Genomic DNA, 26,582 nt, shown 5'->3' with positions numbered 1-26,582 from the left:
TTATTTTTATTTTTATTCTTTTTATTATTTTTTATTAGAAAAATGTTTAGACTAAAAACAGATTAATCAATCTTTCTCTTTTGTATTATAAAACGTCTTGACCAGACAAACTTCCTATTTTTTACTGTGCTGTATACTTTTTAGAATAACTGCTGACAAGTGAAAAAAGCAGAATAAGAATAAATTTAGGTTTGTTCCAGAACTGTAGTCTAGACATGTCACAAGTTGTCCTGATGCTTGTAGAAGTTGTGAAATATATTAAAGATGCACGGAAGTGTTCAGTTCGGGTATGCAGAGAAAGGTTGCAGAAAGAGGAAGTAATGTCCAGGGGTTGCAAAGAGCCAAGGGACTGCAGAATGACTGATAAGTGACGTTAAACCAAAACTCCACCTGTTAAGATCAGTTGTGTATATATATACTGGAGTCAGGAAATGTAAGTCAGTTGCGAACCTCTTGAATGTAATTCTTGTATTGCATTGGGGTAACGTAACCCAGAGCTCTGTCATCGAACTATTCATTTGTATCTAATAAATTACTAATATTTTTGTCATTGAAGAAAAACCTCTCCTGACCTTTTCTCTTGAACACGCATGGAATAGAGATAGATATTCCAACAGTTTGGATGACATGGTCAGGCTTGAGGCATGATCATCCAGACTCTAAAGGACCGCGTCCGGCTTGTCAGCATTTTCTGCATCCTGACAAGCTGGTTTTTGTTGTGTATTATTTTTTCTTCTTCGATTTTTGTTGTCGGGCAAATGTCTCTTAATGTGAATTTCTGTGGCACTGTGGCTTAGCTGGTCAAAGTGCCTGTCTAGTAAACAGGAGATCCTGGGTTCAAATCCCAGCAGTGCCTAATGTACAGGTTTCGTGTTTGCTTTTTGTTAAGAGTAACGAGTGTTTACGCAGCGGGATGTTTAGCAGTCGGTTTCTTAACAAAACTCAAATCCCTAAGAACGCTGCTCATTCAATAGGGCTTTGGACGATGCCTTTATAAAGCATAGTGTGGTAATGCCTAACCAATTGGACTTTAATATTTCAAGTCCAGACATTCCCACATGCAGCGCTACCATTGTTAGTTTTTTTTTTTTTTTTTTTGGAATTAAACATTTAGCCTGTGTCGAGGTCGTTTGGCGCTGTGGCTTAGTTGGTCAAAGTGCCTGTCTAGTAAACAGGAGATCCTGGCTTTGAATTCCAGCAGTACCTTGTCCGCAGTTGGCTGTTCTTTCACGGGCCAGAGAGTACTAAAAAGTGCTTTCCGTCCAACAGTTCTAGAGGATGCAGAGCACTTAGGCTCTGTGGCGCAATGGATAGCGCATTGGACTTCTAGGCTGTGAGCTGAGCCATTCAAAGGTTGTGGGTTTGAGTCCCACCAGAGTTGCAAGCTTTGCTCTTTTTCTTCACTGACTTAAGGTGTGGTGCGTTTCTAACATTTTAGGCATCTGTCCATCCCGTTTTGCTTCTTTCTTTCATTGCGCAGTGCAGGCTCAGATACTAGGGGTACTCTACAATAAAGCCGATGACTTAATTGAGCTGTTTTAAATAAGGGAGATTAGAAAACGGTGTAGGGCCTAGTGGGCTTGAGGAATGACTCGTCGGCAACCTGTGGTTTTGGGGAAAAGTAACTGCCACCTATTGTTGAGATCATGCCTTTTGGATTTGTCGTACAAGAGCCTCTTTATGCATGTGCAAAGTAACTGAGTAGAAAGCACAGTAAATTTAGCTTCCCCCCCATTGTCTTAGATGAAACTGCGTTTGGAAGTATCGTATCCAGAGGTTTTTTCTTTTAGTGTTAAGACTAAGTTGGCCAGAGCACCTGTCTTGGGAACAGCAGGTGCTAGGTTCAAATCCAAACTGCACCTTTCCCTCAGATGATGGGAGAGTGGCTTTCTGATCTGAAACTCTTTCAATGGCCGATAGCATATGTTTGTCCTGATTTCCATTTTCCGAGCTGACTCTGGGTTTGGATGACATGGTCAGGCTTGAGACATGATCATCCAGACTCTAAAAGACCGCGTCCGGCTTGTCAGCATTTTCTGCATCCTGACATGCTGGTTTTTGTTGTGTATTATTTTTTCTTCTTCGATTTTTGTTATCGGGCAAATGTGTCTTACTGTGAATTTCTGTGGCGCTGTGGCTTAGCTGGTCAAGGCGCCTGTCTTGTAAACAGGAGATCCTGGGCTCAAATCCCAGCAGCGCCTTAGTCCAGGTGGTGTGTGTGCTTGTTTTATAGAGCTCACAGGAATGAATTATAAAATTGTATAGCTTTGAGGCGTAATGAATAGTGCGACAAATAGAGTTAAACAACCTCTTTGCTTGCCATTTTAAGACTTGCTGTCTTTTTTTAGTCTCTGTCTGCAAAAACGTCTTGCCTCCTATTCAGCATTGGCGCTGTGGCTTAGTTGGTCAAAGCGCCTGTCTAGTAAACAGGAGATCCTGGGTTCAAATCCCAGCAGTGCCTAATGTGCAGGTTTCGTGTTTGCTTTTTGTTAAGAGTAACGAGTGTTTATGCAGCGGGATGTTTAGCAGTTGGTTTCTTAACAAAACTCAAATCCTTAAGAACGCTGCTCGTTCAAGAGGGCTTTGGACGATGCCTTTATAAAGCATAGTGTGGTAATGCCTAACCAATTGGACTTTAATATTTCAAGTCCAGACATTCCCACATGCAGCGCTACCGTTGTTAGTTTTTTTTTTTTTTTTGGAATTAAACATTTAGCCTGTGTCGAGGTCGTTTGGCGCTGTGGCTTAGTTGGTCAAAGTGCCTGTCTAGTAAACAGGAGATCCTGGCTTTGAATTCCAGCAGTGCCTTGTCCGCAGTTGGCTGTTCTTTCACGGGCCAGAGAGTACTAAAAAGTGCTTTCCGTCCAACAGTTCTAGAGGAAGCAGAGCACTTAGGCTCTGTGGCGCAATGGATAGCGCATTGGACTTCTAGGCTGTGAGCTGAGCCATTCAAAGGTTGTGGGTTCGAGTCCCACCAGAGTCGCAAGCTTTGCTCTTTTTCTTCACTGACTTAAGGTGTGGTGCGTTTCTAACATTTTAGGCATCTGTCCATCCCGTTTTGCTTCTTTCTTTCATTGCGCAGTGCAGGCTCAGATACTAGGGGTACTCTACAATAAAGCCGATGACTTAATTGAGCTGTTTTAAATAAGGGAGATTAGAAAACGGTGTAGGGCCTAGTGGGCTTGAGGAATGACTCGTCGGCAACCTGTGGTTTTGGGGAAAAGTAACTGCCACCTATTGTTGAGATCACGCCTTTTGGATTTGTCGTACAAGAGCCTCTTTATGCATGTGCAAAGTAACTGAGTAGAAAGCACAGTAAATTTAGCTTCACCCCCACTGTCTTAGATGAAACTGCGTTTGGAAGTATCGTATCCAGAGGTTTTTTCTTTTAGTGTTAAGACTAAGTTGGCCAGAGCACCTGTCTTGGGAACAGCAGGTGCTAGGTTCAAATCCAAACTGCACCTTTCCCTCAGATGATGGGAGAGTGGCTTTCTGATCTGAAACTCTTTCAATGGCCGATAGCATATGTTTGTCCTGATTTCCATTTTGCGAGCTGACTCTGGGTTTGGATGACATGGTCAGGCTTGAGACATGATCATCCAGACTCTAAAAGACCGCGTCCGGCTTGTCAGCATTTTCTGCATCCTGACATGCTGGTTTTTGTTGTGTATTATTTTTTCTTCTTTGATTTTTGTTATCGGGCAAATGTCTCTTACTGTGAATTTCTGTGGCGCTGTTGCTTAGCTGGTCAAAGCGCCTGTCTTGTAAACAGGAGATCCTGGGCTCAAATCCCAGCAGCGCCTTAGTCCAGGTGGTGCGTGTGCTTGTTTTATAGAGCTCACCGGAATTAATTATAAAATTGTATAGCTTTGAGGCGTAATGAATAGTGCGACAAATAGAGTTAAACAACCTCTTTGCTTGCCATTTTAAGACTTGCTGTCTTTTTTTAGTCTCTGTCTGCAAAAACGTCTTGCCTCCTATTCAGCGTTGGCGCTGTGGCTTAGTTGGTCAAAGCGCCTGTCTAGTAAACAGGAGATCCTGGGTTCAAATCCCAGCAGTGCCTAATGTACAGGTTTCGTGTTTGCTTTTTGTTAAGAGTAACGAGTGTTTACGCAGCGGGATGTTTAGCAGTCGGTTTCTTAACAAAACTCAAATCCTTAAGAACGCTGCTCGTTCAAGAGGGCTTTGGACGATGCCTTTATAAAGCATAGTGTGGTAATGCCTAACCAATTGGACTTTAATATTTCAAGTCCAGACATTCCCACATGCAGCGCTACCGTTGTTAGTTTTTTTTTTTTTTTTGGAATTAAACATTTAGCCTGTGTCGAGGTCGTTTGGCGCTGTGGCTTAGTTGGTCAAAGTGCCTGTCTAGTAAACAGGAGATCCTGGCTTTGAATTCCAGCAGTGCCTTGTCCGCAGTTGGCTGTTCTTTCACGGGCCAGAGAGTACTAAAAAGTGTTTTCTGTCCAACAGTTCTAGAGGTAGCAGAGCACTTAGGCTCTGTGGCGCAATGGATAGCGCATTGGACTTCTAGGCTGTGAGCTGAGCCATTTAAAGGTTGTGGGTTCGAGTCCCACCAGAGTTGAAAGCTTTGCTCTTTTTCTTCACTGACTTAAGGTGTGGTGCGTTTCTAACATTTTAGGCATCTGTCCATCCCGTTTTGCTTCTTTCTTTCATTGCGCAGTGCAGGCTCAGATACTAGGGGTACTCTACAATAAAGCCGATGACTTAATTGAGCTGTTTTAAATAAGGGAGATTAGAAAACGGTGTAGGGCCTAGTGGGCTTGAGGAATGACTCGTCGGCAACCTGTGGTTTTGGGGAAAAGTAACTGCCACCTATTGTTGAGATCATGCCTTTTGGATTTGTCGTACAAGAGCCTCTTTATGCATGTGCAAAGTAACTGAGTAGAAAGCACAGTAAATTTTGCTTCCCCCCCACTGTCTTAGATGAAACTGCGTTTGGAAGTATCGTATCCAGAGGTTTTTTCTTTTAGTGTTAAGACTAAGTTGGCCAGAGCACCTGTCTTGGGAACAGCAGGTGCTAGGTTCAAATCCAAACTGCACCTTTCCCTCAGATGATGGGAGAGTGGCTTTCTGATCTGAAACTCTTTCAATGGCCGTTAGCATATGTTTGTCCTGATTTCCATTTTCCGAGCTGACTCTGGGTTTGGATGACATGGTCAGGCTTGAGACATGATCATCCAGACTCTAAAAGACCGCGTCCGGCTTGTCAGCATTTTCTGCATCCTGACATGCTGGTTTTTGTTGTGTATTATTTTTTCTTCTTTGATTTTTGTTATCGGGCAAATGTCTCTTACTGTGAATTTCTGTGGCGCTGTGGCTTAGCTGGTCAAAGCGCCTGTCTTGTAAACAGGAGATCCTGGGCTCAAATCCCAGCAGCGCCTTAGTCCAGGTGGTGCGTGTGATTGTTTTATAGAGCTCACCGGAATGAATTATAAAATTGTATAGCTTTGAGGCGTAATGAATAGTGCGACAAATAGAGTTAAACAACCTCTTTGCTTGCCATTTTAAGACTTGCTGTCTTTTTTTAGTCTCTGTCTGCAAAAACGTCTTGCGTCCTATTCAGCGTTGGCGTTGTGGCTTAGTTGGTCAAAGTGCCTGTCTAGTAAACAGGAGATCCTGGGTTCAAATCCCAGCAGTGCCTAATGTACAGGTTTCGTGTTTGCTTTTTGTTAAGAGTAACGAGTGTTTATGCAGCGGGATGTTTATCAGTCGGTTTCTTAACAAAACTCAAATCCTTAAGAACGCTGCTTGTTCAAGAGGGCTTTGGACGATGCCTTTATATAGCATAGTGTGGTAATGCCTAACCAATTGGACTTTAATATTTCAAGTCCAGACATTCCCACATGCAGCGCTACCGTTGTTAGTTTTTATTTTTATTTTTTGGAATTAAACATTTAGCCTGTGTCGAGGTCGTTTGGCGCTGTGGCTTAGTTGGTCAAAGTGCCTGTCTAGTAAACAGGAGATCCTGGGTTTAAATCCCAGCAGTGCCTAATGTACAGGTTTCGTGTTTGCTTTTTGTTAAGAGTAACGAGTGTTTACGCAGCGGGATGTTTAGCAGTCGGTTTCTTAACAAAACTCAAATCCTTAAGAACGCTGCTTGTTCAAGAGGGCTTTGGACGATGCCTTTATATAGCATAGTGTGGTAATGCCTAACCAATTGGACTTTAATATTTCAAGTCCAGACATTCCCACATGCAGCGCTACCGTTGTTAGTTTTTTTTTTTTTTTTTTTTTGGAATTAAACATTTAGCCTGTGTCGAGGTCGTTTGGCGCTGTGGCTTAGTTGGTTAAAGTGCCTGTCTAGTAAACAGGAGGTCCTGGCTTTGAATTCCAGCAGTGCCTTGTCCGCAGTTGGCTGTTCTTTCACGGGCCAGAGAGTACTAAAAAGTGCTTTCTGTCCAACAGTTCTAGAAGAAGCAGAGCACTTAGGCTCTGTGGCGCAATGGATAGTGCATTGGACTTCTAGGCTGTGAGCTGAGCCATTCAAAGGTTGTGGGTTCGAGTCCCACCAGAGTTGCAAGCTTTGCTCTTTTTCTTCACTGACTTAAGGTGTGGTGCGTTTCTAACATTTTAGGCATCTGTCCATCCCGTTTTGCTTCTTTCTTTCATTGCGCAGTGCAGGCTCAGATACTAGGGGTACTCTACAATAAAGCCGATGACTTAATTGAGCTGTTTTAAATAAGGGAGATTAGAAAACGGCGTAGGGCCTAGTGGGCTTGAGGAATGACTCGTCGGCAACCTGTGGTTTTGGGGAAAAGTAACTGCCACCTATTGTTGAGATCACGCCTTTTGGATTTGTCGTACAAGAGCCTCTTTATGCATGTGCAAAGTAACTGAGTAGAAAGCACAGTAAATTTTGCTTCCCCCCCCACTGTCTTAGATGAAACTGCGTTTGGAAGTATCGTATCCAGAGGTTTTTTCTTTTAGTGTTAAGACTAAGTTGGCCAGAGCACCTGTCTTGGGAACAGCAGGTGCTAGGTTAAAATCCAAACTGCACCTTTCCCTCAGATGATGGGAGAGTGGCTTTCTGATCTGAAACTCTTTCAATGGCCGATAGCATATGTTTGTCCTGATTTCCATTTTCCGAGCTGACTCTGGGTTTGGATGACATGGTCAGGCTTGAGACATGATCATCCAGACTCTAAGAGACCGCGTCCGGCTTGTCAGCATTTTCTGCATCCTGACATGCTGGTTTTTGTTGTGTATTATTTTTTCTTCTTCGATTTTTGTTATCGGGCAAATGTCTCTTACTGTGAATTTCTGTGGCGTTGTGGCTTAGCTGGTCAAAGCGCCTGTCTTGTAAACAGGAGTTCCTTGGCTCAAATCCCAGCAGCGTATAGTCCAGGTGGTGCGTGTGCTTGTTTTATAGAGCTCACCGGAATGAATTATAAAATTGTATAGCTTTGAGGCGTAATGAGTAGTGCGACAAATAGAGTTAAACAACCTCTTTGCTCGCCATTTTAAGACTTGCTGTCTTTTTTTAGTCTCTGTGTGCAAAAACGTCTTGCGTCCTATTCAGCATTGGCGCTGTGGCATAGTTGGTCAAAGCACCTGTCTAGTAATCAGGAGATCTTGGGTTCAAATCCCAGCAGTGCCTGATGTAAAGGTTTCGTGTTTGCTTTTTGTTAAGAAGAACGAGTGTTTACGCAGCGGGATGTTTAGCAGTCGGTTTCTTAACAAAACTCAAATCCTTAAGAACGCTGCTCGTTCAAGAGGGCTTTGGACGATGCCTTTATATAGCATAGTGTGGTAATGCCTAACCAATTGGACTTTAATATTTCAAGTCCAGACATTCCCACATGCAGCGCTACCGTTGTTAGTTTTTTTTTTTTTTTTTTTTTTTGGAATTAAACATTTAGCCTGTGTCAAGGTCGTTTGGCGCTGTGGCTTAGTTGGTCAAAGTGCCTGTCTAGTAAACAGGTGATCCTGGTTTCAAATCCCAGCAGTACCTTGTCTGCAGTTGGCTGTTCTTTCATGGGCCAGAGAGTACTAAAAAGTGCACCTTTCCCTCAGATTATGGGAGAGTGGCTTTCTGATCTGAAACTCTTTTCAATGGCCGATAGCATATGTTTGTCCTGATTTCCATTTTCCGAGCTGACTCTGGGTTTGGATGTAATGAAACTGGAGGTACCAAAAAACACATAACACATGATTTAGGATAGATTAAATAAAAATAAATTCATGCATTTTTTGCTTTGATCTTGAACAGAGGCCAGGTTACCGGTTAGGTTTGAGACATAATCATCCAGACTCTAAAAGACCGCATCGGTCAGAGAGAGGAATATCCGGTACCATATGTAAAATTTTTTTATTGATGACCGCCCCGCCCCTTTTGGGTGGGGCTTCCGTTGTAAACCCCACCCCCTTTCCGTTAATTAGATTCTTATCAGGTTAATTAAATTAATATTTCCGGTAATTAGATTCTTATCAGTTTAATTAAATTAATAATACCTGTAATTAGATTCTTATCAATTGAATAAAATTAATAATTCCAGTATTATTACATTAAAATTAGATATTTTAATATTATGAAATGGATTTTAATGAAATAAATTATATCAACCGTTATTAAAACTATATTATAATTATACACTATTATACAGTATTATATATTAATTATTGTAATAAATTATGTTATTATAATTATACAATATTATATTGTCATTATTGTTTTAAATTATGTTATTATAATTAAATTATATACTATTATGTTAATATATTATGTTAGAATTAATAAGCTAAGGTATATGCACCGCTGTGTTGCCTTTGCTCTGTTATGGTCAGAACTGCGTGTCTGTGTATGTGTGTGCGTCTCTCCGGCTCGGGTGTTGGTGTGTTGAGAGGCTCTGGCTGTGCCTGCGTGGGTGTATGTGTGCGGGAAATTTGAACCGGTTGAATCATGCTTGAGAATGATAAAAGACATCTGATGACTGTTACAGCGTATGCATGTATCTGATAAGCGAACATTATGACATCGGTTGGTAAATAAACGCAAACGTCCGTTTACATGGTTATCGTTCGGTCCGGCTCTTTCCAGCTGTTAAAGCGTGAGACTGTGTTTGTGTGTGTGTTTGCGTCTCTCTGGTACGGCTCTCGGTCTGTTTGTATGTCTCTCTATGTGTGCGAATGAGACAATGATTGTTCAACAAAAACAAAAATATTCATCCATCATGATTATTATGGTTGTTTAACTTTGTTTCAATGTTATAATAAACTATAAACGATTAACTGTGTTGTATGATCCATTTCTAATGTAAAGCTTATCTCATACAATTTTTTAATCTATCTATGATGCAAACTGTGAATAAATGTTCAATTACAAGTAATTTATAATCATACACAATGAATATTAAATATCATAAACACTCAACACGATTTGTATGGTATATTATTTTGGCTCAATATAGAAATATTGGAAGAAATGAATTTAAAAAACTGTATTTAATAAACCATTATCATTTTGGTATGATGTTTTACTCAATATTACGTTGTTACATATTTTAATCCAGGCGAATGATAACCTCTTAAATCATTTTATTGATTGCCGCAACTAGGTTATATATTGTTTACATTAATAATCTGGCATACGCCAGATAATCATTATTGAACGTCTTGTTTTAGTCTATTTAATTTTATTTTATACTAACATTAAACTGCGTGTACGTTTCTTTGAATTTGGCTGTCTGTTATGCAAACCGTCGTGCGGCACCTCTGTCAAACTAATTTCCTCAGCGCAGCATGAAGCGCCTTCAGGTCTCTGTGATAAGGTTATAGCCGTTGTCCGTTGTAATAAACAGTAGTGATCCGGACAGATCTGTGAACACGAATAGCGGGTGGTTCCGCTAAGGTCTTTTGATACCGATAAGACCACGGATCTCTGAGCACAAACATAGACCTCTAGCGCCATCTAGTGTTTACTCAACAAATACATATATTCATTTTATTCTCTTATTTTCAGCCAATACAAATTAAATATATTTAACCTTATCTGAATAATAAACGTGTATTACGTCAACGTAGATGCAATAGTATAAAAGACCATATTAGTTACTGTAGTAGCTATTTTCTCTAAGGAGGCTCTCTCAGTGGTCAAGAAACAAAGTCTTACCCGGGATGTCTTTTACAAGTTTTATTCTTTATAAAGAAGATCACAGTCATACAGCAACAACAGTTTCTGCAGAGTGAGATCCTAAAGCCAAGTGTGTTCACCCTTTTATCTGGTTTGTACTGCTTACGAGGTCAACTCCCAATAAGGCCTCATCTACAATTACGTCAGGCGTCTTCTGCTGTTCGTGCGATATGCTCATAACAACCACACATCCTTCTTAGGATAATGAAAAAGCTTTCACCTAAAGAAATATAGTTATCTATAAAAATGTACACATAGGTTTTATGATGAACATATGGAGAACACAGATACACACACATGTAATAATGAGTCTTAGACAAGTATCTAACATATAAAGCTCATCTAAAAATGAATTTCCATTACAATTCCTCTCTTTTTATCATTCATTGATAACTCATCATCAAATTCATTTTCCACAGGCTTTCTAAAATCACACTAATTATAAATCTCATTCTGATTATATTGATCATGCTGATTACACAAATCATTAAACAGGTTTCTGCACACATTAATACACTAGAGATGTTCAAACCCTCTTCTTAATATAGTTTCCCCATTAAGATTTACTTTTCAAAACATCCCTCTTCCCTGGGAGCCGGGCTAAACGAATAATCACTGTTATTGCGCTCCTGACCGAAGTCAGACCCTCAGTCACCCCTCAGAGGTTTCCATCACAGAAATTGCCTGTTATTTGCACACTATTAATTGATTTTACAAAATTCAGAAACATTTGTCAGTTAATTAAAATAATTAACCCTCTACATTGTTAATTAAATCATAATACTCATAAACATAGGAACACGTTGTTGTTTCTGTACTCTTAAACATACATCACATTTACACTCTTCTCTCGATTTTCATGCAAATGATCACTCTTTTAAGACTTGTTACAGAACATACAACTCATGCAGTTTGCTGTTTTTCTTTGGATAGACCCAAAATACATGTAAGCAAGCAAATAGTCGTCTCAAAATTCAAACAAAAAGTCAGATCCATTAGCATTTTCTCAATTAAGTAACAGCCGTCACTTAAATCTGTTCTCAATCTGTTTACGGGTTTTCTTTGTTCATATCCACATATCTGCTGCTATCATCAAAGTCATAATCAAATTCATCCCCCATATCAATATTCATACCCTCTTTGTTGACAGCCATCTTTACCATCTGAAGGGATGTTGTAGATGTAATCAGTCTGCCCACTGACCATGATATAAATCTGAAAATACATGGCAGACAACACAATAACACTAGACCCACCCCCAATACAGGTAACACCACAGTAAAGGCCCAGTAGATTCAGTTTCCCCACTTAAATGACAGCCAATCTAGCCATCAGTTGTTAGCGTTCTTAGGCACTTTTACGGCCAATCTCATATCAACTACAATGCCAGTAATGTTTTGTTGTAATCAGGTTAATTAAGGTGACACTAGCAGCAATGCCACTGTTGTTCTCCTCAGACCACACATTCCTTGCACACAGAATGGATGCCAGCAATCTTTTCGCCCATCTTCAGATCCTTAATGTGATGGTCAAGCACAGCTTTTTCACCTCTCTTTTGGTTGCCTTCTCCTCCGTCTGATTGCTGCTTGGTGTTGTATTCAATTTCCAAATATTGGCCTTCTTGTTTAATTGCTTCATTAACAAAATGGGTACCATTATCTGAGCTTATTTTTTGTGGTATTCGCCATCTCGGCACGATTTCAGTCAGTAACGCTTTTTGCTACCGCAGCCGAATCTTGTTTTGAGGTTGGAAAAACTTCAACCCACTTTGACCACATGTCAACCATCACCAAACAGTACCTTTTCCCATTGCATGGGGACAATTCAATGAAATCCATCATCAAATATTCAAAAGGCCCTGTTGGAGGTGGATGAGATGATAGTGGAACCTTTATCGCTCTGGCCACATTATGTGTGTTGCAAATTACACATCGTCTACAGAAATTGTCCGCAAATGTAGTGAACCCCTTTGTGAACCACAGTTCGTTCATTTGCGCAACCATTGCTGTTTTTGACACATAATCTTTACCGTGAAGTAATTTCGCATAATGTTGGAAAAAATGTTTTGGTGAACACGCCTTGCCCTCAGCACACTTCCACACATTATCTTTCATCACACAGCCAGACTGTCTCCACTTGTTTTTTTTTCTCCTTTCCCGTCGCGAAGGTCTGCATATCCTGCAAAGAAGAACACACGTCATTGTCATTATCAACAGATAGCAGAGAACATTCAGAGTTTTCAAGTGGTTCGTCAGAGAGGTCAGGTCGTGGCGTACACACCTGTTCAAGTGCTGTTAAACAACAATGATGCTCTTCCCCATCCTCCTCAGTAGGAAGAAGAGTAGCTGCATTCAAACCAGTACATCGTTTAACAGTCACATTTGGCATATCTAACAAGATAGTGTGATATCTCAGCCAGCGAGCTGTTGACAGATGCTATGTTTTTTGTTCTTGAAGTATCATGGACACAGAATGTGGCACCATCAGTATCAGATCAGAATAACCAACAAAATCTCTTAAAGCCATAACAGCTTTTTCCGCAGCCGCCACTGCTCTTAAGCAACGTGGCAGGCCTGCTGCTACAGGGTCAGGTTTGCTCGAAAAGTAGGCCACAGGTCGCAATCTACCTCCATGATCCTGTAGGAGCAATGATGTCATGAACCCATTTCTCTCATCTACCATCTAAACAAATGGTTTTGTTGGTATAGGTAAACCCAATGCAGGGGCCTCAGCCATTTGTAATTTCATGTTTACAAATGCCTGCTCTGCCTCTGTCGTCAACTCTAGTTTGTCCGTGGATTTCATCCCCTTCCCTAATGTTAGGGCTCTCAGGGGTTGTTCCAAAATTCCATAATTTGGAATAAATGTGCGACAATATGAACACATTCCCAAAAAAAAAGACAACATTTGTTTTTTTGTCAGCGGTTTTGGTACATTTTTTATACCACTAACCCTTTTTTCAGACAGAGATTTACTGTGTGGTGTAATGACGTGCCCTAAAAATGTTACCTTTTGTTTAACAAACTGCAATTTTGTCAAACTGACTTTGTTGCCCTCCTTAGCCAGGTGTTTAAGGAGAGTCACAGTGTCTTTCACACACGTCTCTTCATTCTCAGCACATATCAACAAGTCATCAACATACTGTAGCAAAGCAGTTCCAGCTGTCAGGGTCAAAGGTTCCAAACTTCTTAACAACACTTCATTGTACAAAGTTGGAGATGCTGTAAAACCCTGACACAGACGTGTAAAGGTGTAGCCTTTTCCATTGAAATTAAATGCAAACCAAAATTGACTGTCTTTGTCCACTGGCACACTGAAAAATGCATTTGCCAGATCAACCACTTAATACAATTGTGATTTTTCAGGAATTTGTGACAAAATCGTGTACGGATTTGGAACTAATGGAGCCCTTTGTTTGACAGCTGCATTTACTGCTTGTAAATCCTGTACAAAACGCCATTCTGTAGGCATCCCATTATCCCATATCTTTTTAACAGGAAAAATAGGGGTGCGAACCTCAGAATTGTTGCATGGTACAATAACACCCTGTTTCAGTAAAGGCTCAAATACTGGGGTAATACCCTCAATGGCTTCCCTTTTCAAAGGATATTGTTGTTGACATGGTCTGTAATCAGATTTTGCAGTGATTGTGACTGGCTCACAACCTTTAATCAAACCAACATCATACTTGCTTTTAGCCCACAGTTCGCTGGGTATTTCTGCTAAAGCTGGTTTTATGTCTGCAGCGTTAAAGTCAACCATGCAAGAATTCTTCACGCACACTTTGTCAATAGCAGTCACAGTTTTTGAAACAGCTGTTTTGTTTCACTGTTTACTCTAAATGCTTCTGCGCTTTTGCTAAATTCCATCCCTCTTTCTCTATTCTCCCAGTCATCAGCTTCAACACACTGCTTCACAAACGGCCCTAAATCAGCCCAAGATTGTTGTTTACCCTTGAAAACTGATATGTGAGGCACAGCCTGTGCTGACAAGAGATAGAATGAACGCTGCTCTTCTGACAGAGACACTGAAACTGCACAAAAACTGCCATTCCAGTACATTTTCTCCAATTTCAAAGTTTCCTGTTCATCTTTCTCAAACCAAGCTTTTTCAAAATCATCATCCCTATCAATTACGACATGTGCCGTACAATGCAGTTCACCAGGAGACATTATGTCACTGTTAAAAGGTTTAACACGTTCTTTAGCCAATTTGCAAATTGAATTAGCCCATTCATTGTCTTCAATGAGCCATTAATAGGCCCACTTCGGCTCTTGTGATTCAATTTGTAAACAACAAAATTCCTCCCCTTCAATCACTCTCACACCAGAGGAATCTGCCGTTAAAATCAAGTTTAGTTTACACAAAATGTCCCTTCCGAGGATGGGAATGGGGCATTTTGGTGAACAAACAAATGCATGTCTGAAAATTTCACCCCCCTCTGTCTCACAGGTCAGCGGAGCTGTAAATCGCTCGATGGCTTTATGACCAGATGAAGACAGAGACTCGTGCAATTTGGTTGATAGAGGTATTTCACACTGTAAGTCACATGATCGTATACAAGATCTGCTAGCTCCGCTATCAGCTAGAAACTCAACTATTGTACCCCCAACTTTCATGCAATATTGTGGCATGTCTAGAAATGCTTCATTATTAAACAATAATGCCATTTCATCAGAAAAATGATCAACATTACTGTGATCAAAATTACAGTGGGAAATGCAAGCTTTTTCTTCATTGCAGAGAGCCAGTATATCAGTGTATGTGAATATGTGTGTATAAAAATGTGTTTGCATTTAAACATGCATTTAAACATGTTAGTAAAAAATGTTCACTTCCCTTTACTGTAGCTGTTGGCTGCTTGCCCAGACCCTCTCAATTCTGCTCTTCCAGCTCCGTTGTTGGTTTGCGCCTTTCGGGTCAATCCTTGACCAAAAGTCCATCTCGGTGGCAAGCACAGACATTTGGTACAGTTTCTCGTCACGTACACCACAGGCTCTGCAGATTTAATCGCCATCCGTCACATTCCAGTTTCTCCATCTTCTGGTATCTTTCTCACCCTTGACACCTTTGTCGCCTTTGAACTTGTGATATCCTTGGTTGTCAGGTCTTGGTTGGATCTTTGGTTGGCCACTTGTATCAGAGCCATGCACAGCTGCCTTTCTGCTTTCTTCTTGTCTTGCTCTTGCTTCACTGTCAGCTTGTCTTCAGCATGTTGAGCACACAGCAGAATGTCCGTTAAATGTCCATTTCTCCAGTTCAAACAGATGTCCTCCACTCGCTCGAGGTGGGAATTTCGTTGGTGCGGTCGGAGGTCTTCTGGGACAGTAGCAGTTGAGGTCTGGGTCAGTTCTCAGGGCTCGCAGCTCAGCCACGGGATAGTGATCGTACGGCGGTACATGAATGGAAACAGATATATAGAAAAGATTAGTAATGCTAATTAATCTTTCATTCACACTTTCACATTTTTTCACTTGCTTTTTCCTTCACTTTATCTCCTTCATTCTTTTCCCTACATGCCACTTCTTCATTCTCTTTCCTTACATGCCAGCTGCCTCTGCAGTATTTTCCTTTTTGCCTCTTATCTGCCTTTTTGAGCCAACAATCAACAGTGTCTCCACACGACACACACACATGCCTTTCACAAAAACAACCTGCTTTTCCTTCTGCCTTCTTAATCAACTCTTTCAATTTGTTTAACCTAGTAACACTCAACATTCCCTTTCCCTCAGAAACTTGTGATACTTTATTAGTTTACCTATATCTTGCATGCTTTTTTTCCATATAATTTTTTCACATATTCCAAAACACCGGTCTATCATATCTTCGTACTTTGTTTTGAGACGTCCCCATGCTGGTAAAAACCTCCCCTGGACTTTGTCGGTACCTATTAATCTGTCGGACGTCTCCAACAGATTTCAATTTTTCACCTAAAATCGACAAGTTAAGCTTTCCAGCTCTATTTCTCGTGGCACACAATTTCACTTTCCTTTTAGAAGTAAATCGCCCGGCCCCTGATTTCAACCTCCTTCTGGAAGTAAATCGCACAGCCTGGATTTCAGCTTCTTTTTGGAAGTAAATTGTACAGCCCCCTGATTTCAACCCCCTCCCGGGAGTAAATCGCAGTTAGCTAGCCGAACGTATTAAAAAGGTCTTGATCTTAGACAGGCGCCAGATCTCACTTGTATAAGGTCTTGATCTCAGCTAAACGCCAGATCTCACTTGTAACAACGGTCTCAATCTCCGCCCGATGTCCGATCTCACTTTCATTAATCACGCCGCTATCCCACAGAGACAGATCTACCAGCATGGTGAGGCCCAATTTGCAGTAAAAACCCTTCTAATTATTTTTAATCACAATAATCAAATACCCAAAACTTGTTAAATTTCCTTTTTTTAAACAATAAACAAAGAATTTGTTTCTTACCAGAGAGTTCAGATGCCACTGAGTTCTTTTTCCAGATGTCAGTGGGGTCCCCCTCCGAGCCCGGCGGTCGGCCCCTCAACCTTCAATCGAGCGGGGCAGGGCTGTGACACGAAGTCCCAGGATGATCAGTCACCGTCTGCAGGGTCCTCCAAGACATCCCACTATTCTGACACCAAATTGTAGTGGCTATTTTCTCTAAGGAGGCTCTCTCAGTGGTCAAGAAACAAAGTCTTACCCGGGATGTCTTTTACAAGTTTTATTCTTTATAAAGAAGATCACAGTCATACAGCAACAACAGTTTCTGCAGAGTGAGATACTAAAGCAAAGTGTGTTCCCCTTTTTATCTAGTTTGTACTGCTTACGAGGTCAACTCCCAATAAGGTCTCATCTACAATTATGCCAGGCGTCTTCTGCTGTTCGTGCGATATGCTCATAACAACCACACATCCTTCTTAAGCAACCATACCTCAAAGGTGATAAAAATGTACACATAGGTTTTATGATGAACATATGGTGAACACAGATACACACACATATAAAAATGAGTCTTAGACAAGTTTCTACTATATAAAGGTCATCTAAAAAATGAATTTCCATTACAGCTCACACTCAATTAAAGTGACAGTGCATTGATAATGACCAAAACACATTGAATGACAGTAAAAAGCAATTTTACCCAATAAATGCTTTAATAATGTCAAATGGTTTATATATAGTCAATCAAATGAACTTAAACGATTAAAAACGGCAACAAACATTTATTTAGGCCCGAACTACAAAACCAACTGTAAAACAAATTTAGTATCAATTTTGCTTAAGTTGCACACTAGTGTTGTAGGAGAGGGGAAATAGAATATTTGTGGGATTTGTAGTCCATAGCGAAGTGTATTGTGGGTAGTGTAGTTCGACACGCATGCTGGATTATGTGAGCTCGCTGTGTTCTGTGCAGCTGAGCAGAGGAAGAAAGTTTAAATCAGCTTTGTTTTATGTTCACTCGAGTTATTCCTACCGGGAGCTGTTTGCACTGTGAATCTGACAACACGAAAATAAGTAAAATAATGGCATGCATTAATTACTTTTGTCCGTCTCATCATCTGCACGAGCAGGAATTAACGAGCTGTTGTTCTGCCGCTGGACATCACTGAAGCGGAGAAAGTAACACTAGTTTGATCATGTATAAATATCATAATAACTATGTTGTATAAATATGATTATAACTAGGTCTACAGCAACCTGATAATTAAAAAAACAAATGACATGATATCACAGGCGATTTTCTTGTAGACTGTAGACACTTCTCATATAAGTTAGCTTTAGAAGCATACAGTACTATTTGATCTATAAAATGTGTAAAATAAACATTTGCAGGTTAAAGAAACAGCATAGGAGGGGCCTTGGTGCAGATGAAAAGTTTAAAAAGTGTATTTGTATGTAGAGAGACATGTGTAACTAGATAGAATAGACAGAGATAGGTTGATCCCTGCAGCAGCTGCTGAAGAGCTGTGCGCTGCAGACGCAGCTGGTGTGAAAGGCAAACGCCTGCGTGCTGCTACTGCTCGACATACGCGCTGCTCACGCTCTGCTCACGCGACGCTGAAGCTTGCGGTGTGAAACAGGCGTTAGCCTTACGTCTCCGCACATGGACAAACCAGCAGACTGAGCTCACTGTAGAACATCTTAAATGTTGTTTTGGTCATTCTAAAATGCCTTAACTGTTTCAGTATTATTGTATGTTATTAATTACCTCAGAGCGTCTGGAGCGTGTCAAGATATCCGCGTCTCATGGCTTTCAAAGCCCCCACGTGTTCATTGTGTGTCAGCATTGTCTTCTGAGGCGCAATTACATTTATTAAATAAAAAATTATTGCCGCAGCTTCTTCTACCGCAGTAAATTCTGTTTTTACTGTTGATATTTGGCGCAAGTTAATCAGGAGGTGACGATTGTGTTCTCTTTGACTTGTTGGATGAAAACGCTGCTTTATTCGCATCTTTTAGGCGTTATTCCAGTTTTGCATAAATTTATGTAATATATTTGGATGGAAACTTAGATATTGCCTACATTTTTGTCACGCACAGAACAAAGTCACTTACGAGAATGGCTTGTTCTTTTTTTCATAAATAATTAGCTTAACCTTCAACATGTACTGTTAGTAGATTAATGGGATTACTATTCTTTCTAAAAAGTATTTTTAGTACTACATACCTTCTAAATGTTATCAACCTCTATCACTTGATCAATAAAAAGGCAGACACACAAGTGCACTGTTAAATCTATTAAAACTGATAAACGTGTATAAAAGTTTAGAAACATTTTATAAACGTCACACATTACATTACTCATTTTATTATACTTAAATATTTAAATACTTTAAATTAAAAATTATGCATTAACTTGAGCAGCTGTTTTCCCAGGCTAACTGTCTCTGTTTCACTGATGGTTGCTTCTTTTTAAATATATACACTCATATTTGCTATAACTTTGCATGAGCAGATCAAGTTCAGCTGGAGAAAGAAATGGTGATCTCTTTTTTTAAGATGTTGCCATGGTCACTCGTAATATCTGCGCTCCATTGATAATGTCTTTTTAAAGTCACAGTGTGCGCGCTTAACTCTGAGTTGGTCTACTCAAAGTTGATTGATCTAACTCAGATAAGCTATTCTGAAACCAAAAAGTTTTTAATCTCTCTGTAAATCAACTCAGAGTTCAAGTTTAAACTCCGAGTTGTTTGAAACTCCTTACTGAAACAGGCCCCAGGTAAGGAAGTGAATGCCAATTGTATTTGTTTTGTTTTAGTTCAGAATAGGTAAGATTACGGCGCTCGGCGCTGAAGATTTTTCTTTCCTTTTTTCTTTTCATGTTTCTAGCGAGGTAAGTGGTTTGCTTATGAGTTAGAATTGTTTTGTTATATTAATTTCTTTGATTTGGCTTCACTAGCGTCCCTTTACTCTTAAGTTGACCTAATTATGTTTGCTACTTTGTTTAATTTATTACTTTATTATTTTAAATATTTTTTCTTATTGTATATATATTTGGGCATTATTCTGATTTCACTTTTTTGTACATTAAATCACTTTTGTTGGCAGTTTTGTTGTTTGTGTCTTTTACTTTCACCCATCATCTTGTAACAGTACCACACCTTCTAAATGTTACTGCTTTTACCCTAGACTAACATCAAATAGGTTGTAAAACAAATGAAGGACTTCGAAAAGCTTACAGCACCTGGTATTGCCAGGCGGTCTCCCATCTAAGTACTAACCAGGCCCGACCCTGCTTTACTTCCGAGTTCAGATGAGATGGGGCATTGCCAGGGTGGTATGGCCGTAAGCAAGAGAGTCTGTCAAGAGTTGGCTATTTAAAACAGGCGCAGCACCAGGGACCGAGCGCAGCTCAGCTGGCATCGACACAGCACCGACAGAAACAATGCCCTTGAAGGCGAGAAAAAATAATGGCAGTGAAGCTGTGACACGGGGAAGTCTATCAGCTGCCAAATGAAGGACTTCGAAAAGCTTACAGCACCTGGTATTCCCAGGCGGTCTCCCATCCAAGTGTAACAGGTGTACTATATTTATTTATTATTGGACCAGACAATAAAACCAGAAGTTTACAAGGTAAGTAAAAGGAGGTGGGGGTGAAACTGAGCAATAACCAAAGACAAACTGAATTTTTTAAATACAAAAATAATTTTACTTTAGATTGTATGAATTTTTTCCTTATCATATTTGTCTTAGTAAACAATACTTACATCAGTAACATAACTATCTATACACAACCCCAGGGTGCACCCACTTTACAATTATTTTAAATCAAACACAAATCACAATAAATGAATTCAAGTGAAAACAAAAGAAACCATAAAATAACACAAATAAATCAGTGTCGTTGTTCACTCTGAAATTGGTGAAATCAGTTCAATTCAGATAAAGTTCTGTTTTTTCCCTCCAAGAAAATCAGTCCTTAGAGCTGTATTAAAAAATCGCAGTCCAATAAAGGAATTAACTTTTTGGCAAATTCTTACTTTATCCGGTGAAATGAGGATAAATTGAAATATGTGTACTTCACAATTTTCCAGGTCGACGTAGGAGGCTCGCCATCAATACAAGGAATCCAGTGAAACTGGGAAAATGTCCTCAGAAAAAAACCTGGCCTGATCACAGACCAGAATATATAAATAAGTTTAATATGTTCAAAATAATTTAAAAAACATACAAATTATACAACACGTAGAACAAATAAAACACATATACACACATGTTTACCATAAAATGAGCTAATATAATGGAATACCTGTCAAACTCACGATGTCTATATCACTCTATGGTCTTCTCACACACACGCGATTGCAAAATGGCGTCAGCGCACTGTAAACGCAATGCAACATGCAGTCTGACTTCAACACACTCTTAAATACACTAACACTTTTGCAGGTACAAGTACAACTTGATTTAGTACAACTACAATCACTTTTAAACTATTTGGGAATCATAACATACTGTATTTTAATCTTTTTGTTCAAGTTTGCTCCTCTATTATTCTGCCAACCGGTCTCGTCTCTGCTCTCTCTCTCTCTGTGGCAAGCTGGAAGGGGCGGAGCTAACAACCCGCTCTTACGATTGGTTGTTACTTTACTTCAAACTACATTTGTATACATGAATTTTATTTCGTTTATCATATTTATAAAGACTTGTAGATATAATAATAATATGATTATACTGCTCTAAATAATATTATAAATAATTATTTAACTATTTTACTGGGGTTACATAGGTTTCTGCAACTATTGTCGGTAAGATGACTTTCAGTTTTGCCATATGAACGACAGAGCATAAGAACGACAAGAATGGGATTCGATGGACTCGGCCACCTCGTTATGTATGTACTCACTTTCCGGATATGGGCTGGACTATAGGATTTCTGTATGTATTTGCTGCTATTTTCGGTAAAGATGACTTTAAATTTTGCAACAACATCCTTCAAAACGACAAGAGCGTGCGAGTAAAACACCTTCCACGGAAGCACCAGGCTCTTTCAAATGCCAGAGCATTTGAACAACAAGGATGGGATTCGATGGACCCTTCCACCTCGTCATGTATGTACTCACTTTCCTGATATGGGCTGGACTATAGGATTTCTGTATGTATTTGCTGCTATTTTCGGTAAAGATGACGTTAAATTTTGCAACAACATCCTTCAAAACGATAAGAGCGTGCGAGTAAAACACCTTCCACGGAAGCACCGGCCTCTTTCAAACGCCAGAGCATTTGAACGACAAGGATGGGATTCGATGGACTCTTCCACCTCGTCATGTATGTACTCACTTTCATGATGGGGGCTGGACTATGGCATACGTTTGTATTTGCTGCTATTTACGATAAAGTTGACATAAAATTTTGCAACAACATCCTTCAAAACGCTAAAAGAGTGAGAGTAAAAGAAATTCTACAGAAACACCATAATCTCTCGAATGCCAGAACATATGAGCGACAATGATGGGATTTGAACCCACGCGTGCAGAGCACAATGGATTAGCAGTCCATCGCCTTAACCACTCGGCCACCTCGTCAGGTACTTTCCTTCTTCTCTGGTGAAGGCCGGACTGTGGCACATATTTGTAAATGTATGTTTCTGCAACTATTTTCGGTAAGATGACTTTCAGTTTTGCCGTATGAACGACAGAGCAAATGAACAACAAAAATGGGATTCGATGGACTCGGCCACCCCGTCATGTATGTACTCACTTTCCTGTTGGGGGCTGGACTACAGCATTTCTGTATGTATTTGCTGCTATTTTCGGTAAAGATGACGTTAAATTTTGCAACAACATCCTTCAAAACGATAAGAGCGTGCGAGTAAAACACCTTCCACGGAAGCACCGGCCTCTTTCAAACGCCAGAGCATTTGAACGACAAGGATGGGATTCGATGGACCCTTCCACCTCGTCATGTTTGTACTCACTTTCATGATGGGGGCTGCAATCTGACATTTCTGTATGTATTTGGTGCTATTTTCGGTAAAGATGACGTTAAATTTTGCAACAACATCCTTCAAAACGTTAAAAGAGTGAAAGTACTTCTACAGAAACACCATGATCTCTCAAATGACAGAACATATGAGCGACGAGGATGGGATTCGAACCCACGCGTGCAGAGCACAATAGATTAGCAGTCCATCGCCTTAACCACTCGGCCACCTCGTCACATACTTTCCCTCTTCTCTGGTGGAGGCTGGACTGTGGCACATAATTGTAAATGTATGTTTCTGCAACTATTTTCGGTAAGATGACTTTCAGTTTTGCCATATGAACGACAGATCAAATGAACGACAAAAATGGGATTCGATGGATTCTTCCACCTTGTCATGTATGTACTCACTTTCATGATAGGGGCTGGAATCTGACATTTCTGTATGTATTTGCTGATATTTTCGGTAAAGATGACGTTAAATTTTGCAACAACATCCTTCAAAACGCTAAAAGAGTGAGAGTAAAAGTACTTCTACAGAAACACCATGATCTCTCGAATGCCAGAACATATGAGCGACGAGGATGGGATTCGAAGCCACAAGTGCAGAGCACAATGGATTAGCAGTCCATCGGCTTAACCACTCGGCCACCTTGTCACATACTTTCCTTCTTCACTGGTGGAAGCCGGACTGTGGAACATAATTGTAAATGTATGTTTCTGCAACTATTTTCGGTCAGATGACTTTCAGTTTTGCCGTATGAACGACAAAAATGGGATTCGATGGACTCGGCCACCCCGTCGTGTATGTTCTCACTTTCCTGTTGGGGGCTGGACTACGGCATTTCTGTATATATTGGCTGCTGTTTTTGGTAAAGATGACGTTAAATTTTGCAACAACATCCTTCAAAACGATAAGAGCGTGCGAGTAAAACACCTTTCACGAAAGCACCGGCCTCTTTCAAACGCCAGAGCATTCGAACGACAAGGATGGGATTCGATAGACCCTTCCACCTTGTCATGTATGTACTCACTTTCATGATGGGGGCTGGACTATGGCATATGTTTGTATTTTCAGCTATTTTCGATAAAGTTGACATAAAATTTTGCAACAACATCCTTCAAAACGCTTAAAGAGTGAGAGTAGTACTACAAAAACACTATGATCTCTTGAATGCCAGAACATATGAGCAACGAGGATCGGCTTCGAACCCACGCGAGCAGAGCACAATGGATTAGCAGTCCATTGCCTTAACCACTCGGCCAGCTCGTCACATAATTTCCTTCTTCTCTGGTGGAGGCCGGACTGTGGAACATACTTGTAAATGTATGTTTCTGCAACTATTTTCGGTCAGATGACTTTCAGTTTTGCCATATTAACGACAGAGCAAATGAACGACAAAAATAGGATTCGATGGACTCGGCCACCCCGTCATGTATGTACTCACTTTCCTGTTGGGGGCTGGACTACGCCATTTCTGTATATATTGGCTGCTGTTTTCGGTAAAGATTACGTTAAATTTTGCAACAACATCCTTCAAAACGATAAGAGCGTGCGAGTAAAACACCTTCCACGGAAGCACCGGCCTCTTTCAAACGCCAGAGCATTCGAACGACAAGGATGGGATTCGATAGACCCTTCCACCTTGTCATGTATGTACTCACTTTCATGATGGGGGCTGGACTATGGCATATGTTTGTATTTGCAGCTATTTTCGAAAAAGTTGACATAAAATTTGCAACAACATCCTTCAAAACAATTAAAGAGTGAGAGAACTTACAAAGAAACACCATGATCTCTCAAATACCAGAACATAGGAGCAACGAGGATGGAATTCGAACCCATGCGTGCAGAGCACAATGGATTAGCAGACCATCGCCTTAACCACTCGGCCACCTCATCCAGCCTTTACTTCTTCTTTGGTGGAGGCTGGACTGTGGCACATATTTGTATATGTATGTTTCTGCAACTATTTTCTGTCAGATGACTTTCAGTTTTGCCGTATGAACAACAGAGCAAATGAACGACAAAAGTGGGATTCGATGGACTCGGCCACCCCGTCATGTATGTACTCACTTTCCTGTTGGGGGCTGGACTACAGCATTTCTGTATGTATTTGCTGCTATTTTCGGTAAAGATGAAGTTAAATTTTGCAACAACATCCTTCAAAACGATAAGAGCGTGCGAGTAAAACACCTTCCACGGAAGCACCGGCCTCTTTCAAACGCCAGAGCATTTGAACGACAAAAATGGGATTCGATGGATTCTTCCACCTCGTCATGTATGTACTCACTTTCATGATGGGGGCTGGAATCTGACATTTCTGTATGTATTTGCTGCTATTTTTCGGTAAAGATGACGTTAAATTTTGCAACAAAATCCTAAAAGAGTGAGAGTGAAAGTACTTCTACAGAAACACCATGATCTCTCGAATGACAGAACATATGAGCGACGAAGATGAGATTCAGACACACGTGTGCAAAGCACAATGGACTAGCAGTCCATTGCCTTAACCACTCTGCCAACTCATCTCGCTTACACCTTTTTCTCTGGTGGAGGCCGGACTGTGCCACATATTTGTAAATGTATGTTTCTGCAACTATTTTCAGTAAGATGACTTTCAGTTTTGCCATATGAACGACAAGAATGGGATTCGATGGACTCGGCCACCTCGTCATGTATATATTCCCTTTCCTGATGGGGGCTGCACTATAGCATTTCTGTATGTATTTGCAGCTCTTTTCGGTAAAGATGACATGAATTTTTGCAACAACATTCTTTAAAACGATAAGAGCGTGCGAGTAAAACACCTTTCACAAAAGCACCGGCCTCTTTCAAACGCCAAAGCATTTGAACGACAAGGATGGGATTCGATGGACTTGGCCACTTCGTAATAAAATTTTGCAACAACATCCTTCAAAACGCTAAAAGAGTGAGAGTAAAACATGTTCCACAGAAGCACCAGGCTCTCTCGAATGCCAGGACTTATTAGCGACGAGGATGGGATTTAAAGAGCACAATGGATTAGCAATGCCAGCTGCTGAAGGATTGTCCATCAATATTTCACAAATGTTGAAGATGAGAGCCAATCGGAGCGATTCGCTCCGACATTGTTGCCAATCATGTTGCAGCGCCTGAACATTTGCAGCCTTTTTAAAATTGCAGCAGTCATCAATTGTTTGCATTTCCATTGTTTCTTGGGAATAGCGTTGTGCTGGTAGGAGGAGAAAAACAACAGTGTGTTCTCACTGAAGAGAAAGGGGCATATCACATGGAGGAACATACCACAAGAGAGCCACAGTGGCTGTCCCGTAGCTCGCTGTGATCGTATAGTGGTTATTACTCTGTGTTGTAGCTGCAGCAACCCCGGTTCGAATCGGGATCACGGCAGGTTTTTCAAGGTGGTATTGGATTTGCACTCTGTGTTACCATTCGTAATCTCCAGCCACCTTTTAGTGCAGGCTGTGCTAATGGCACGTCCTGAATGTTTACGTTTCCTAAAGTGTAGAAGACTAGGGATTCGATATGAGAAACAGGATCTATGATGCCAGTATGCTGTGTAGATAAGTACTGATCAAGTCACGCTTCTAAGGCATGGAAGGAATCTTTTCAATTGTTGAGTGTCCATTCATTGCCACAACAGCAGAAAGACTTTCTGCAGTTATCATTGATCTATTTAATGTCTCCTACATGACATGGAGTCCAAACTATTGTGTTGTACTGATGTCTACACCTACAACAACCATAAACCCAACCTTAAAGTAACCTGTCGTGTTTTATCAACCTCCACACAAACCATAAGCTTAAAACCCCATCCCACGGTAAACTTTAGTGTACTGTAAAGGTCTGCGCCGACCACAACCCTAAAGATTGCCTACTTGTAAATTACTGTTGTGGAGCTTGGATAGCTCAGTCGGTAGAACATCTGACTTTTAATCTAAGGGTTGAGGGTTCAAGACCCTGTTTAGATGTGTAAGGCTCATTTTGTGGAGCCACAGCTTTTGCCGTTGAGCTATCGCTTGATGAAAGTTTCATCTGGATGC

The 26,582-nt window shown here is 40.5% G+C and overlaps 16 non-coding genes across 16 annotated transcripts; 12 read left to right on the top strand and 4 right to left on the bottom strand.

Annotated features, from left to right (window-relative positions):
• The first annotated feature begins 782 nt into the window (after window positions 1–782).
• trnat-agu (transfer RNA threonine (anticodon AGU)) lies at window positions 783–856 on the top strand. Its single transcript has one exon. It is a non-coding gene; the product is annotated as a tRNA-Thr (tRNA).
• Window positions 857–1,292: 436 nt separating this feature from the next.
• On the top strand, window positions 1,293–1,381 carry trnar-ucu (transfer RNA arginine (anticodon UCU)). The gene is given in 2 exon segments: window positions 1,293–1,329; window positions 1,346–1,381. It is a non-coding gene; the product is annotated as a tRNA-Arg (tRNA).
• Window positions 1,382–2,127: 746 nt separating this feature from the next.
• On the top strand, window positions 2,128–2,201 carry trnat-ugu (transfer RNA threonine (anticodon UGU)). The gene has a single exon. It is a non-coding gene; the product is annotated as a tRNA-Thr (tRNA).
• A 186-nt stretch (window positions 2,202–2,387) lies between these two features.
• Window positions 2,388–2,461, top strand: trnat-agu (transfer RNA threonine (anticodon AGU)). The gene has a single exon. It is a non-coding gene; the product is annotated as a tRNA-Thr (tRNA).
• A 433-nt stretch (window positions 2,462–2,894) lies between these two features.
• On the top strand, window positions 2,895–2,983 carry trnar-ucu (transfer RNA arginine (anticodon UCU)). The gene is given in 2 exon segments: window positions 2,895–2,931; window positions 2,948–2,983. It is a non-coding gene; the product is annotated as a tRNA-Arg (tRNA).
• A 746-nt stretch (window positions 2,984–3,729) lies between these two features.
• On the top strand, window positions 3,730–3,803 carry trnat-ugu (transfer RNA threonine (anticodon UGU)). The gene has a single exon. It is a non-coding gene; the product is annotated as a tRNA-Thr (tRNA).
• A 186-nt stretch (window positions 3,804–3,989) lies between these two features.
• Window positions 3,990–4,063, top strand: trnat-agu (transfer RNA threonine (anticodon AGU)). The gene has a single exon. It is a non-coding gene; the product is annotated as a tRNA-Thr (tRNA).
• Window positions 4,064–4,496: 433 nt separating this feature from the next.
• On the top strand, window positions 4,497–4,585 carry trnar-ucu (transfer RNA arginine (anticodon UCU)). The gene is given in 2 exon segments: window positions 4,497–4,533; window positions 4,550–4,585. It is a non-coding gene; the product is annotated as a tRNA-Arg (tRNA).
• A 746-nt stretch (window positions 4,586–5,331) lies between these two features.
• On the top strand, window positions 5,332–5,405 carry trnat-ugu (transfer RNA threonine (anticodon UGU)). Its single transcript has one exon. It is a non-coding gene; the product is annotated as a tRNA-Thr (tRNA).
• A 186-nt stretch (window positions 5,406–5,591) lies between these two features.
• On the top strand, window positions 5,592–5,665 carry trnat-agu (transfer RNA threonine (anticodon AGU)). The gene has a single exon. It is a non-coding gene; the product is annotated as a tRNA-Thr (tRNA).
• A 275-nt stretch (window positions 5,666–5,940) lies between these two features.
• Window positions 5,941–6,014, top strand: trnat-agu (transfer RNA threonine (anticodon AGU)). Its single transcript has one exon. It is a non-coding gene; the product is annotated as a tRNA-Thr (tRNA).
• A 438-nt stretch (window positions 6,015–6,452) lies between these two features.
• Window positions 6,453–6,541, top strand: trnar-ucu (transfer RNA arginine (anticodon UCU)). The gene is given in 2 exon segments: window positions 6,453–6,489; window positions 6,506–6,541. It is a non-coding gene; the product is annotated as a tRNA-Arg (tRNA).
• Window positions 6,542–19,788: 13,247 nt separating this feature from the next.
• LOC137494139 (5S ribosomal RNA) lies at window positions 19,789–19,907 on the bottom strand. The gene has a single exon (XR_011014114.1). It is a non-coding gene; the product is annotated as a 5S ribosomal RNA (ribosomal RNA).
• Window positions 19,908–22,059: 2,152 nt separating this feature from the next.
• On the bottom strand, window positions 22,060–22,141 carry trnas-gcu (transfer RNA serine (anticodon GCU)). Its single transcript has one exon. It is a non-coding gene; the product is annotated as a tRNA-Ser (tRNA).
• Window positions 22,142–22,692: 551 nt separating this feature from the next.
• On the bottom strand, window positions 22,693–22,774 carry trnas-gcu (transfer RNA serine (anticodon GCU)). The gene has a single exon. It is a non-coding gene; the product is annotated as a tRNA-Ser (tRNA).
• Window positions 22,775–24,359: 1,585 nt separating this feature from the next.
• trnas-gcu (transfer RNA serine (anticodon GCU)) lies at window positions 24,360–24,441 on the bottom strand. The gene has a single exon. It is a non-coding gene; the product is annotated as a tRNA-Ser (tRNA).
• Between the last annotated feature and the right edge of the window lie 2,141 nt (window positions 24,442–26,582).

Source organism: Danio rerio, chromosome 4 (assembly GCF_049306965.1).
Source record: "Danio rerio strain Tuebingen ecotype United States chromosome 4, GRCz12tu, whole genome shotgun sequence".
Classification (NCBI taxonomy): Eukaryota; Metazoa; Chordata; class Actinopteri; order Cypriniformes; family Danionidae; genus Danio; species Danio rerio.
This window is presented reverse-complemented; position numbering and strand designations above follow the sequence as displayed.